At 48.4% G+C, this 13497-nt stretch overlaps 1 protein-coding gene across 8 annotated transcripts in view; it reads right to left on the bottom strand.

Annotated features, from left to right (window-relative positions):
* LOC100866165 (bromodomain adjacent to zinc finger domain protein 2B) overlaps nt 1-13497 on the bottom strand; it is a 136623-nt gene that overhangs the window by 95896 nt on the left and 27230 nt on the right. For all 8 annotated transcript variants that reach the window (XM_086911992.1, XM_086911994.1, XM_086911997.1 and 5 more), the window contains exon 2: nt 9995-10055. The gene's annotated coding sequence lies outside the window, so the exon portion shown is untranslated. The remainder of the gene's footprint in view (nt 1-9994; nt 10056-13497) is intronic.

The following is a 13497-nucleotide window of genomic DNA, read 5'->3' as shown; positions in this document are numbered from 1 at the left end:
AAACATTTTTGTCGCGATGAACACGACGATGAGCTGTGTGTAAATAAAACTATCGATATCGACGATTCAACGGGAAAAATTTACGTTGCGACGTTTGTTTACGCGCGGACGAGTCCGCTTCGTGTTCGAAGAAATGGCGGCCACTTAGCGCTGGGGAGGAGAGGCCGGCGTGCTATATCGAAAAGCGTACGATCTCAGGCGAGCGCGGTTACGAGGGACGATAAGCGAGCGAGAGAAGAGACACCGGTTGACCGGATAATAGCGTGGAACGAACGTCGCGCTAACCAGCTGACGTTTCGAAGGAATCGTAAGGTGGCGCGTGGAAAAAGAGAGCGAAAGGAGGAGAAGGAAAGAAGAAGGGAGGGGGGGTCACGGGATGGGAAAGACGAGGCGTGGAAAGAGAGCGGGAAAGAAGGAAAGAGAAAGCGTCTGAAACGGCGAGGAACGGCAGATGTAAACGAGAAGCTTTTACCTTTAATGGATTCGCCCCGGGGCCATCGAGATCTTCGGGGTTGAAAATACTCGGCGGTAACGAAGTTTCGTAACGAGCGGCGGCGGCGGCGCTAGTCGCGCACACTCGACTGCGCCAATTTAAATTCGAATTGCAGTCGCCGATCGAAAGCCGTATTAAAAGTTGTTTTCGACGGCATGAATCTTCTCCCCCCCGGCTCGATCCTTGCCAACCGACGCTAAAAATGTAAAGGCAGCTTGCGCTGCCTGTGCACTACCGCGTATATATCTGAGAAACGCGCCGCGATCGAAATCGTAACCGATCCAAAAATATGTACGCCGCTGCTTTGTCTCTCGTCGCGCCACGCGGTTACGCTAATTGATCGTGCGTCGCAATTCCAACCAGTAAACGGAAGTAACGATTCGTTAAAGGTTCGAATCGGAATCGAATCCCACGCGTTGGGTAGGAACGCGAGGATTCTGAATCTTTCGACCGTATCTCCGTCCCATCGAATTATATTTTATAGTTGAATAGTCGGTATAACCTCGAGAAACTTGGCGATTATCGCATCGAGCGAGTTTACCAGCGTCAAAGCGACAGCCGGCGCGAAAACAACGTACCCGATCAATTAACGAAACAATACGTATAACGCGATTATCGTCATCCAGCCTCTCCCGTGCCAACAGACACCGTGCACGCTCAAAGCGCATCCGCTCGGCTCACCGTATATAACAACCGTATATCTCACGTATACCATATCCCCAGTAGTGAATACGTACCCAACAGCGGAACAGTCGATGAGAAAAGCGCGCGTGAACACGCACGCGCGCGCGTTTTCTGGCAGCGGTTCGTTTTACACGCGTCGCCGTGACGACGACGACAACACCGTAACACCGACACTGTACACCACCACGTCGTAACAACAACACAACATCGACACGAGTGGAGGAGAAGGAACGAAGGGAGAACACACCTGACCGTGATCGCGGTTCCGATCGTTCTAACGACACCACTTTTCTTCGTTTCTTCCCTTCTCCCAGAGAGAGAAGAAGAACTCGGCAGCACTACGCGACAAAGACGACGACCACTACCACCACTACTACCACCACTACCACCACCACTACATTATCGCACGTGTAACGAGAATAGTATCGATGGAGCCGCGATGCAACCCACTCGAGGTAGGTGGAAGAGGAGGGGGGAGGACAGGCAACGGAGGATTAAGAAAACCGTGGCGCTCGCGATTAAACGCGCTGTACAAGGAAGTATAATAATTGCGTAGGTACCGAGCGACGTTAATGGAACGTCTTGCCAGCGGCTGTGCGCGATCCAAGGGACAGCGTGTAATAAACGTGTACGGTTTCTCGTTCCCTCCTCCGCCCTCTCTCTTCGTCTCTCTGCACCTTGCATCCTCTCCTCTCTCTCCCTCTCTTTCTCGCACTCCTTTTCTCTCTTTCCGTCACCGATCTCTCATTCCTTCTTCTTCTTCTTCTTCTTCTTCTTCTTCTCCTCTTCCTTTTCTTTCTCGCTCTCGGAGATACACAGCGGCGCGATTATCGCGTCGTCTTCGTCTATCTCGCACACATTGGTCGCGCACACAACGCCGCACTTCCTCTCGGTTGCACTCACTCGCAACCGGTGTATACACACACACACACACACACACACGAACGCGACACGTAGTACGGTTAAAAGGCGCAGAGACGAGAAATCGGTTGCGACTGGATTCCACGAGGCGGCCAACAGGCCACAAAACTTGGCCGAGGCTCAAAAGAATCGTCTTCTCCTCTTATTCGTTCCTCTCTCTCTTTCTCTCTCTCTCTCTCTCGCTCGCTCGCTCGCTCGCTCTCATTCTTTCTCTTTTGGTCAGTGGCGATCGTGCGTCGCGGTCCTCGTAGCGTTTTCTCTCTTCGTTCCCTTCGACCGAGAGAGGATCTTCGTTCGACGCGAACACCTTTCCTGCCTTTTTTTCTCCTTTTTCGCTCCCTCTTCGTTTTTTCTTCTTCTTTTATCGCGTTTCCTCCTCCGACCGATTCTTGCTCGCTCCCAAACCCCTGACTCCACTTTTGCATTCCGCGTCGCCGAATTACCGCTTAAGGCTGCTCCTCCTCTCCGCGCTGGAGGAATATCTCGGGGAGGAGGGGAGAGGGGAAGAGGGAGAGGAAACGTGGCCGGTGACGATCGTTGCTCGTGAACGCAGAAGAGGATCGGCACGATTTAAAATCAACGAAATCCTAGGGTAGAAGATGTTAATTATAAACGATGATGCTGATAATTCCTTTTAATTGCTCGTTAACGCCTGTAAATGTTCGATCATAATGCTTTGCGAACGAATTATGATTGACGTTCTCTTACGGATAAGTTTTTTTTCTTTTTTCTTTCTTTTTCTTTTTTCTACAGGTGAAGTAAACAGTACTTAACGTTAAGTACGTTTTTAATTATTCATTATTTAACAAATTTGTGATACAAAGTGTATCAAGAAAATATAATTTGTTATATCTCGATTCTGAAAACGCTTTACCAAGCTGAGTGGCGCCTGTAATTAAAAGGTTAATTCAGTGGTTATATTTTCCTCATTTTCCTACAATTATTTGCCACGTCTCTATTACTTTTTTCTACAAATAATTCGATAATTTGAAATTCTCGGAGAAACAGGATTACGATATTACACGTGGATCGATCTAATAAAATTATGAGGTAGAAAGTTATTCTCAAGAAGATAATTACATAAATAAGTTTTATTTCCTTTGTAAACGATCGTTCCACGTTTCTAACCGTTAAATATTTGTATTCGCTACTTTATTATATACCTTGAAAATAAACGAATTGATCTCGAATTAAGAATACAATTATTCCCCCTCTCTTTCTTTCTCTCTCTCTCATGCCCTCTTTTCTCTCCACAACACACAAACGCGATAAAACGTTTTTAAAGCAATAGTAAAAAGAGACGTATATATATATATATATATATATCCGCAAATGAATATTCATCCGACAAGCGAAACATTTGAGAAAATCGTGGCCCGTGTAACCAGAAACGTGAAAAACGGTGCAAAAATACACGGCCACGCGAACTCCGGGCTAACTGTATGTTAATGCGTGAAACTTGCTCGAAATATAAGAGGTGAATCGGCGGTTTAATTTCCCGCGCGCCCGGTTACCCGTAATTCCGCCCGTAAAAAGTTGAAAATCAAAATTTAAGCCGACTATTTAACGCGAGCCGCTCTTAACCGCGAACGATATCGCGCGACGAATATTCAGACGATGGTTCTTCTCTCTTCCCGCAATGGACTCGAAAAAATATCCTTGTCTCTACATTGTGACGATAACGTTTGTCGCGCAATTTGCCGGTAGAATAACGTTGAGGCAATTTTTATTATAAATTATCGACCTTTTCACGATCGCGATCACCGTATACGTTATTTATTACGTATAGGCTGGATTTCAAAGTCTCTATGAAATCAACAACAGAATCATCCTGTTACGTATACACAGTATACGATCAGAGACAAAAATCAGGAGAAAAGAGCGTAGCCCGTTTCGTATTACCGTGGAAACGAACGAAATAAAAACGGATTTATCGTGAACAGGCGCGCAATTAAAAGGCACTCGTAACTCGCGTCCGCCTGGTGCGTTACTGTAATTTTCGCTTATCGATGGGCCGCGAACAGGTTCGAAAATAAACGAGAAAGAATCGGAACGCGCCACGCTAAGTAAACAATCGCGCGTATCCGAAATTATCGTACCCACTTTCACAACGCGCTTCGAAAATCGATGTTTCATCCAGTTTTCGAACGTTAACGATAACGGAGAGGGGGAGGGGAGATATTTACGCGGTGATGTTTTGAAATTCGCGCGCTTTTTATCGCCGTCCCTCCCCTCCACCCCTTCCACCCGTTCCTCGTCACGCGAATTGAAACGCAAATTGAAAAATTCCGCGAGAGAACGGAAACGAGAGAGAAAGACGTTAATCCTTTCGGGTCGGTCGAACACGAAATCGATACGTGCGTTAAATTAAATAAATACCGTGATGCAAACGATTATTATCTATATTCTATAAAATCGAAAAACAATGGAACAACGTGCGGAAATTAAATAATATTTGTCGAGTCGAGCCTAATATTTTCCTTCCTTTTTCTTCACGTAATGGATGCGGCCAGCTGGACGCTCATTTCGAAGCAACGTTTTCACGCTACGAAACTATAAAAACCGACGCGTGCATGTGCTCGAATCGAGGATTTCCCCCTCGCGTACCCGCCAGAGCCTAGGGAGGCGGAAAATTATCCCTAGGAAACTTCTCAACCGTTGTTTTTCCTCCCTCTTTCCCGCCACCATCTAATTTTCTCCCACCCTATCACGTCCACCCTTCATCCAACCCTTGATCCTAGAACCGTACCACCACCTCGTCGTAACGTGACTAACGTAACCGGCGCGTACGTGATCGCGGCGCTTAAAAAACTTACAGATTTCGGATCCCGATGAACCATAGCAGGGAATGAACGATAATAACCTCTTCTCCCCTCCCCCCCTCCCCCTCGATTTTACAACGTCCACCTACCGTTCTATTACACGTTTTTCTTTTTTTTTTTTTTCCTTCATTTATTTTTTCCTTTGTCCATTACGCGACGTGTAATTTCGACTAATCTATCGATCGGTTAATGAAGGGACGCGAGGGTTGGTAAGGTTGATTAAAAGGAAATGGAATCGTTTTAGATCATCGATTAAACATTTAAATAATTGAACGTCTTGCGCACGACTTATACGACATCGATCGACCATCGTTCTATCCCTCACGTGCACACCTAGCTACTCATTCGCATATCATTGCGGATTACGATATCATTCACGTTATATCGATCACTTGTGCAACTTTCAATATTTGGGCAATTCCTAATGAAAATATAAAAAAACGTTCGTCCGCGCGACGAAACATATTCGTCGAAACGCAGTTTTCTCTCCCTTTGAGCCAGGGGAGAAGAGAGACAAAGAGAAAAAGAGAGAGAGAGAGAGACAGGTCGAGATTTTCCCTAACCGAAGGAGAAGGAGGGTCGGGAGGATGGAAAATTATCCCTGGAAAGCCCCCTCTCTCTTCCCTCCTCCTCTCCTCCCCTCCTCTATAAATTTCTCCCTTTCGGATCCATCGCTCGCGTCGAACCTGTCCCGATTGCCGCTTCCTTCTCGTTTTCGTGGCGGGCAAACCACGGCCGGTTTCTCTCTTTCTCCCCGGACAGTCGGTCGGTCGGGTTCCATCGTTTTCGCGTGTGTATACGTGGGCAAGGCGTTCGATATTTCAGGCCGTCGCCCACGAGAAACGCAGTTCCTGGGGGCGTGTTCCGCACTGGCATGGTCGACGGTGGCCGGCCGCCGTTACCTCGGTTCGTTTACACCGAACGTAGAAACCGAGTGCTGGCATAATTTCCGGCGGAGACGGTGGCGTGCGCAGCTAACGCCGTTTCATGCGTCCGCAACCTCTCTCTCTCTCTTTCTCTCACTCTTTTCCTGCTTTATACACGGTGTTCCGGATTAAGTGGGAGGAAAGAAGGAAGAAAAATTTAAAGCCGTTGTTGGAAATTGGAACGGGAAAGTTTGACAAAAAGTTACATCGAAATTAATTTTCGACGTAATTCAAATCGAGGCGAAAGCGCAAGATTAAATTGTATTTACGAGTTGATCGAACCGATAAAAATTATTAGCCGGTTTCATTCGTATTCCTATTTTTGTTGCTTGAACACGTTTTATCCAAATTCTTACGCGAGCGTGTATATTTTAGATAATCGTTCGCATAAAATTAAACACAAGTGTATATATATATATATATTCTCGTTCGTTCGTCAACCACGAATCAGGAATCATGGCCGAAAAGAATTCGTCAATAGAAAACGACGAGAAAAATTTAAACTACAAGGATAGAATATAACACGTTGGAACAACCATTGGAAGCGAATGCGTTAAGAAATAAGTTTCTCGAGAAACGTTTTATCTCATATTAAGGTTTCCTTTTTGTCTCCTCAATCTCTTTAAATTTTCTACCTGCTCCGTCCGAACACCCTGTATACCTCGCCTCTCCCACCGTTCCCTTCCCTTCTCCCTCTCCACCACCTCTTCTCCTCCCCGCCCAGCTCCCTTTCTCCCGCTCCGCTCTAGTCCGTCTCCCTCTTCCTCCCGTCTCTCGCCGCTTCGCCCCGCATCCAAAGCCCGTTGCCTCGCGACTCGTCTCTCGCTTTTAAGGTAGCCCCGCGTATAGTATTCGCGGCTCGCTGCTCCTTCCCAATTAACCCTTTGGTGACACCGCCGCGCTTAGATTAACTTCGCCAGGCGGGCCGCGTGTTCGTTTCGTTGTTTCGTCCCGGGGTACGTATATACCCCGTGGAGAATTTGCCAGAGAGAGAGAGAGAGAGAGAGAGAGAGCTAGGAGGCTCTGACCCACTGAGTTGATGAATCTCGTTCGAGTAATGGAAAATTGCGCGCGCGAGGATCGTCGGTTTTGCACGTTTTGAAGGCTTTCGGCGAAGGTTCTGATGATGATAGTTTTATTTCGAAAAATAATTCTTCTCGCTGATATTTTTTTTTTTTTTTTTTCTTTTTTATTGTACAATGTGTAGAATTCTTATCTATGTGAAACATCCTCTACCGCGAGTGTATCTAGTGTGAAACGATCTTCGTTCTTCCTCTATTCTCTTCACTCATTTCCTTCCTATCGTTGAAGTATTAACGAAGTTGAAAAAGAAGGAAGGAAGAAAAATATATTTCGATCAACGAACTGATATTTAGTTACTATAAAGACGATTAATTAAGGAGAAGAAGCTTCGATTGAAAGGTAATCTAGCTCGCCTAATTCGAGAAGCCTTACAAACGTGTATATACGTATATAACCCTCCCTCCCCTTTTAGAATTATCGCGGTAGAACTCGAATGAAACTCCGAACTCGATCTTTTTCCACGTATTCGTCCGATATCGTCAACCCCATTCAATTGTTGACAATTGGCTCGACTGACAAATTATTGCACGAACGATGCGATAATTTATGCGAATCCGTGGATAACAGTTTTTTCGAGCTCGCTCGGAAATTCTAATTCTCGCGCCGAAGAACAGCAAGAAGCGAGGGGAGAAGCGAGAAGAGGGTGAGAAGAGTTGGGAGAGAGGGACGAAAAAAAAAAAAAAGAAAAAATCGAGGAAATCGCACAAAGCGAAGATGTTGCGATAAATTCGTTGGACGATACTCGGAATATCGTGATACCGATCGATTCAAGGTCGAAGAGCGGAGCATGAGTCACGATTTTCGGCTCTTTTTCTCCGGGGACGTGTGTATATATATATATGTATATATAAAGACGACCGAGTTATCGATTCGGGTCGCGTCGTGGTGGACGGTGACACGTACGAAGCGCGAATTTTAAATTCGCGCGGCCAACGTAAGAGAGGACGCGATTCGTGGAGAAACAATGGTTAAAAAGTAATGGGATTTGCATTTGGGATACGAAGTGGAATCGGGGAATAAAACGCGGAGAAAATGGCGAGAGACGAAAGATAGGAAGAACTCTCGTTGAAATTATTTTTCTCTCGTTTCCGTTTTCTTTCCTTTTTTTTTTTCCTTCCTTCGTTAAATAATGGTCGCGCGAAGGGACACGATCGATCGGAAAATTTAATCGCAACTACGATTTAGGAATCGCGGAAACAAGGGCGAATCGAAATAGCTGGCTAATCGCATCAGAGTCCGTAGGGAGAGGATCGTGCATTAATACGAGACTAACGGAGAGCAGAGATATAAACCGATAAAATTTACTGTAACCATAAAATATTTTACGCCCCTCCAGTCGGTTGAGATCGTACTTAGCCCGAGTTATCTGCGTCATAAATTCGGTGGGACGGGACGCGAGGCTCGTCGCGAAAACCTAACCTTTTTTTTTTCTTTTCTTTTCCGGCCGCTTATTCCCCGATAAAAAGGAAAGCCACGGATGACGGACGTGGGAAGGTAGGATACTACTACTACTACTACTACGTATATACGTGATCGCGTGGTTTATGCGTCGAGGCGTTCTTCTAGGCTTCGAGTAAACGTTCGAGGAAAAGGGGGAAGCAGCGTCCGAGTGGCGAATGTAGGGAGCAAGATAGGGGGAGAAAAATGGAAAGTGGAGGGGAGAGAGGGAGGGAGAAAGCAAGCGTAGGTGGAACGGTTCGATCAGCGAGACGAGGAATCCGGAGTCGTTGAAGAAACGCGTCGAGTTGACTCATTCCAAGCGACGACGAGTTCGCGAGCACGTTGGGCCGTTTCTACATTTCCATGCGCAAGGTGCAGCATGCGCGGGCAGCGATCACGGTGTCCGTACATACGTCGCGTACGTGTGTGCCGCCTAAGAAACAGAACTGTCCGTTGACGTCATCCGCTAACAAATTATTCGACTCGCGGGAATTCGACGTGCCCGCTGAACGTAATATCGTGCGAATAGAGTATTCCAGTTTATCTCTCCTTTCTTTTCTTTTCTCTTCATCTCTAGATTTTTAACCATTTATCTGGAAAGAGAGACGCGTCGGACGGAATTAATTGATAGATTCGATTAAAATTCTTCTTACGCTTTTTTTTTTTTTTGATCGACTTTCGAAAGATCCACACAGCTGGAAAAAAATAAAGTTAAAAAGTAAACGATACGGCGCTGTTATCGATTTATTATTGCGACGCTTAATAAGAGGAATCTTCTAAAATATTTTCCAACTTTGTTATCAAGAAACTAACGTCCGCGAGAAACGTTGACGAAATTGGAGAATCGTGTCGTCGTCGAACGGGGAAGGGAAGTTTCCACTTTCGTTAATTGCCGACAAAATATCCTAACATTAATTCGAACCAGGTCTACGCTCCCATCCCTCGACGCGCATCGATCCGAAATCCAAAACGATCATTGGTGCGTGAAACGACATAATCGAGCTTTCTCGCACAGATAACGAGGTTGCGCTGTTAAAGAAGGGGAGTTCTCGTTACTCGCACTCGCGCATACACGCATACGTGTGTGTGTGTGTGTACGCGCGCGCGCACTCGTACACTTACGCGTTTGCGAGAGACGAACGATGAAACAGTAGTCATAGAAAGGGTTGCCCGAGTGTCGAGCACATAACGTACAAATTATACGTGGCCACGGAACGGGTGATTTACACGCAACAAACGAAGCATGGAAAACCGTTATCGCGAAGTTCACCGTGGTTAACGTGTTAAGTATCCATCGAGAAACATCTGATAAACTTAATCCGATCGTCTCGCAGCGGTCGTTAACATAAGGATAGTCAAATTTTCGACGTTCACTGGAGTAGGCTTGGATACCGCTTTAATCGGCAAGCTAAGCTTTCGTAATACGAATCGACTCGTTATAAGATTGAAATTTTCGATTAAAATGTAAAATAGCTACGGTTATGGCCTAATCCCTCGAGCCTTGATGTTTATTCGGATAATTGGGTCCTGTATTTCATCGCGAAATTACACAATTACGACCCATTTTCTCGCAGTCGACTCGAGATACACGATGGATATACGAACGAAATTTCGAATAAACTTACCCTGTATGACGTCGACATCGCGCAGGAACCTCTTAAGGACTCCCTTCGGTCGCTCCAACTCCTGGAATCAAATAGAAACGTGCGCTGAGTGTGCACCGAGTAACGGCGCGATAGTAAATCATAGCGTAGCGAGTGGAACAGACTGGCAAAAGCGAAGAGAACGAGAGCAAACGCGCGTTACTCTTCGCTAAATCTGCTTGTCAGTGTGTTCTCAGCCTGAACGTGTTCAAAACCGTACTTCCATTCGATGATCGCGTCCGTGCAGGTATAGCAGTCTCGGCTCCATCCTACTCGGACGGAACCCCGAGACTTTTGAAAAGTACTCGGAAACCTTCGAGCAAGAGTGTAATTTCCACAATTAGCGCTCGCTTCTCTGTAAGAGTATACTATCTATAAAGACGCGCGCGTTGGGCACGCAGGCACGCGTGTGTATGCGCGCCTCGCCTTATTTATAGTTCTCGGTATGTCCCGTGGTTTTAAGGTCTTCGTAAAGTACCGTTCGGTTAGCGTTGTCTCGGTTTAGAGCGCGCTTTAAACACCAAAGCGATATTCCCTGTAATTACCGACGGGGTCCACGCGTGTACGCGAGCGCATGCGCAGACGCGGCTCAGCCAAAAGCCATCCGCGTAGCACACGTATAACGCGGTATGAAGATTCGTTCGGGCATAAATCTCGTTTACCGGGCACAGTGTATATACCGTACGTACACGAGCAGATGTACGAGCACGGAACCGATCCCGAGTCGGCGAACCGTCGATTTGCCGCATGCCCGACAGCGTTACTTTTGTATCGAGCTACGCGACCGCGTAACGCGCCTACACACACATACAGGCGCGCAAATAATTACAACCTTCTAGAAGAGCGGAGCAACGGTGGAGGAGGAGGCGGAGGAGGCGCAGGTGGAGGTGGTAGTAGGTAGAGGCGGAGTGAGAGGAGAAAGAGAAGCAAACGAGCCACAGTTTCAAAAAGCATCCCACCGATAATACCCATATTCCCGGCCATCGAGACCCGCAGAGCTGCGCAAAATTCCAGACTCGCCGCGTTCCTTCCTTCTCTCTCTTTCTCTCTGTTTCCCATCGCGACTCTTTCTCTTTCCCTCCCAACCCCCCTCGCTCTCCCCCATTCGATATCTTTCTCCGTCGCTCTAACGAGGAGAGCAGACCGTTACTGGTTCCCGTGTTACGCGCGGCATCGCCGGGAGCGACGATAATATAAAGCTCGTCGTTCTAGCCGTCGCGGCGCTACGCTGGCGGCGCGCGGCGGGACTCGCGAATACACGCATACACGGGGAGAGCGACGAACACACGAGGCGAAGCAACGACGACAATGACAAGGGAACGAGGAATACGAACGACGAGTATACGGCGACACAGTGGAAGAAGACAGACGCATAGAGGAGAGAGACTGAACCGAGTACTACGTGTATCCATCGCGTGTGCCTCGCGCTCGCGTTTTCATCCCGCGCGCAAACAAACACACGGATCGGTGGTGTAGCGACGTGCACACGCGCACGTATGTGCGTGGTGTGTATATGTGTATATACGATCGGACAAAAGATAATCGCGGAGAGCTGGCTGTCGTGTCGGCCTGCTCTGGCCGCCTATGCTACCTGCACCCGCCGAACGTGATACGACGCAGAGAGGTCGTGGCAGGCTGAAGGGGGACTGCTCGAAGGGGGGGAACGAAAGCCGCGAGTTCGAAAAAACGAAACGAAGAGAAGTCGGTGGGAAAACGCGAGAAAAGAACTTCTTTCCCCTTTCTTTCTCGTACCTCGCTACTATTCTCCGTATAGAAGAGAGCGGAGAAAGAAGTCGACGTATAAATGAGAAGAGCATAACCGTAGTAGGTAGAGAGAAAGGTTGTGGGAGAAAAGAAAAGGAAAAAAGAAAGCATGGGGGCAAGAAAAAGAGAGAATGGTGCAGAGGCGAGTAATAAGGACAGAGAGCCGGCGGTGTACGTGGGGTGAGTTGGGAACGAGCGGTTTCGTGGGTCGGTGGGTGGACCGGGAGAGAAGCGTAGCGGACCGAGATAGAGCGCGGCAGAAGCGGAGGCAAAGAGAAGAGGAGATGGAGGCAAGGTGGGATGAGGTTGGTTAGACGGACGCGGCGGGGCCAAGAGACGACTACGACGACGCTACGACGACGACTACGACGACGACTACGACGATGACGACGAACGCGTAGTAGAGCATAGGAAAGGAGCGTAGCACCGGCATCAGAAGCGGAGAGGCGGAGGAAGGCGGGGAGACACACGCTCTGCGAGAGGCGCTGGCTGAGTTTGTGAGCACGCGCTACTACTCTTCGAGTTCTATCTGCCCGTATCCCCCCGTTCCTCTCCGCGCTACGCTACGATACTTCTTTCTCGCTCGTGCCCTTCCGCGCCTCTGCCGCGCTCTCGTTCCCTCTTTCTTCTTCGTTCGCGGTGCACGTACTACATATATACGCGGTCTCTCGATCCTCTCTCGCTTACGCTCCTTCTCTCGATTCGCTTCGCGTTCGTCCTTCCCTCTGTCATCCTTCTCGCCCACCGCGCGCGCTCACTCTCTCTCTCTCTCTATCTCTCTCCCTCCCTCTTTCTCTTTTCTACGTTCGCACCGTCCGTCGCCGAGCTCGTTCGTGCTGCCGCTCTCCCTCTGTCCCCCTCTGGGTTCGTTCCTGACACTCCAACCAGCCGCCTTCCCCGTCCCCGTCTCCGCTCTTCTTCCTCGCGACAGCCGCATCGGTTCTCGTTCTGCGTCCGTGTGCGCGCGACCGTGTGTACGTGTGGAACCGCGTAGATGTGTAGATGTAGCTCTCTTTCTCGCGTGCACGTTCCACGGCCCGGTTCCTCCGCTCCACGTTTCCCCGGCCTCGCCGCCTCGCCCATCGTTCCCTTCCCCCGCCCGTCGTCTCTTTCTCTCCACCGTGGCCCGCTCCTTCTCCGTCTCCGTTCAACTCACCTGCTCGGTTTTCGCGTCCTTCTCGCGACCGATCCTCCCGCCCGTTCCGTGGTGTGTCCCGGCGTATATGAGACACGAGAAAGGCTCGGCAGAGGCGAGTTCGCGTTCCATCGTAAAGCGCTGGCTGGAATTGGTATATCGGGGGATGGAACGCGGGGCTTAAGGGGAACGAGATATGGGCCGTAACGTACCGACACGTTCAAGACGGACGTCGTTTGCGGACGAGATCTGAAGGCATTCCGGGTTGTTGCACCGGAAGAACGGGCCTAAAAGCTTCTCCTTTCCCTTCCTTTTTCTTCCCGCCTCTCCTCTCCACCATTTCGCGAGCAGCGCCAAAAGTTTCGATGCGCCGGATAAAGGAGCCTCGGATAATTAATAATACGAGAAAATGATGGACGGGACGCACGAGGAACGCCGCGAGGAAAGGACGGAGATGAGCTCGAACCTGGTGTTTCGTGAAAGAGTTTTCGAGAAAATAATGTCGATGGTATAAGATCGAGTATATATATATATATATATATAGGAGAAAAAGCTGGAATTAATGGTCCGTCGAGTTACGAAGTGG

This window comes from Apis florea, unplaced genomic scaffold, assembly GCF_048593485.1.
Source record: "Apis florea isolate Af1SG1 unplaced genomic scaffold, ASM4859348v1 contig_3367_pilon, whole genome shotgun sequence".
Lineage (NCBI taxonomy): Eukaryota > Metazoa > Arthropoda > Insecta > Hymenoptera > Apidae > Apis > Apis florea.
Note: the sequence above shows the minus strand (reverse complement) of the source record. Positions and strands in the feature narration are given on the sequence as shown.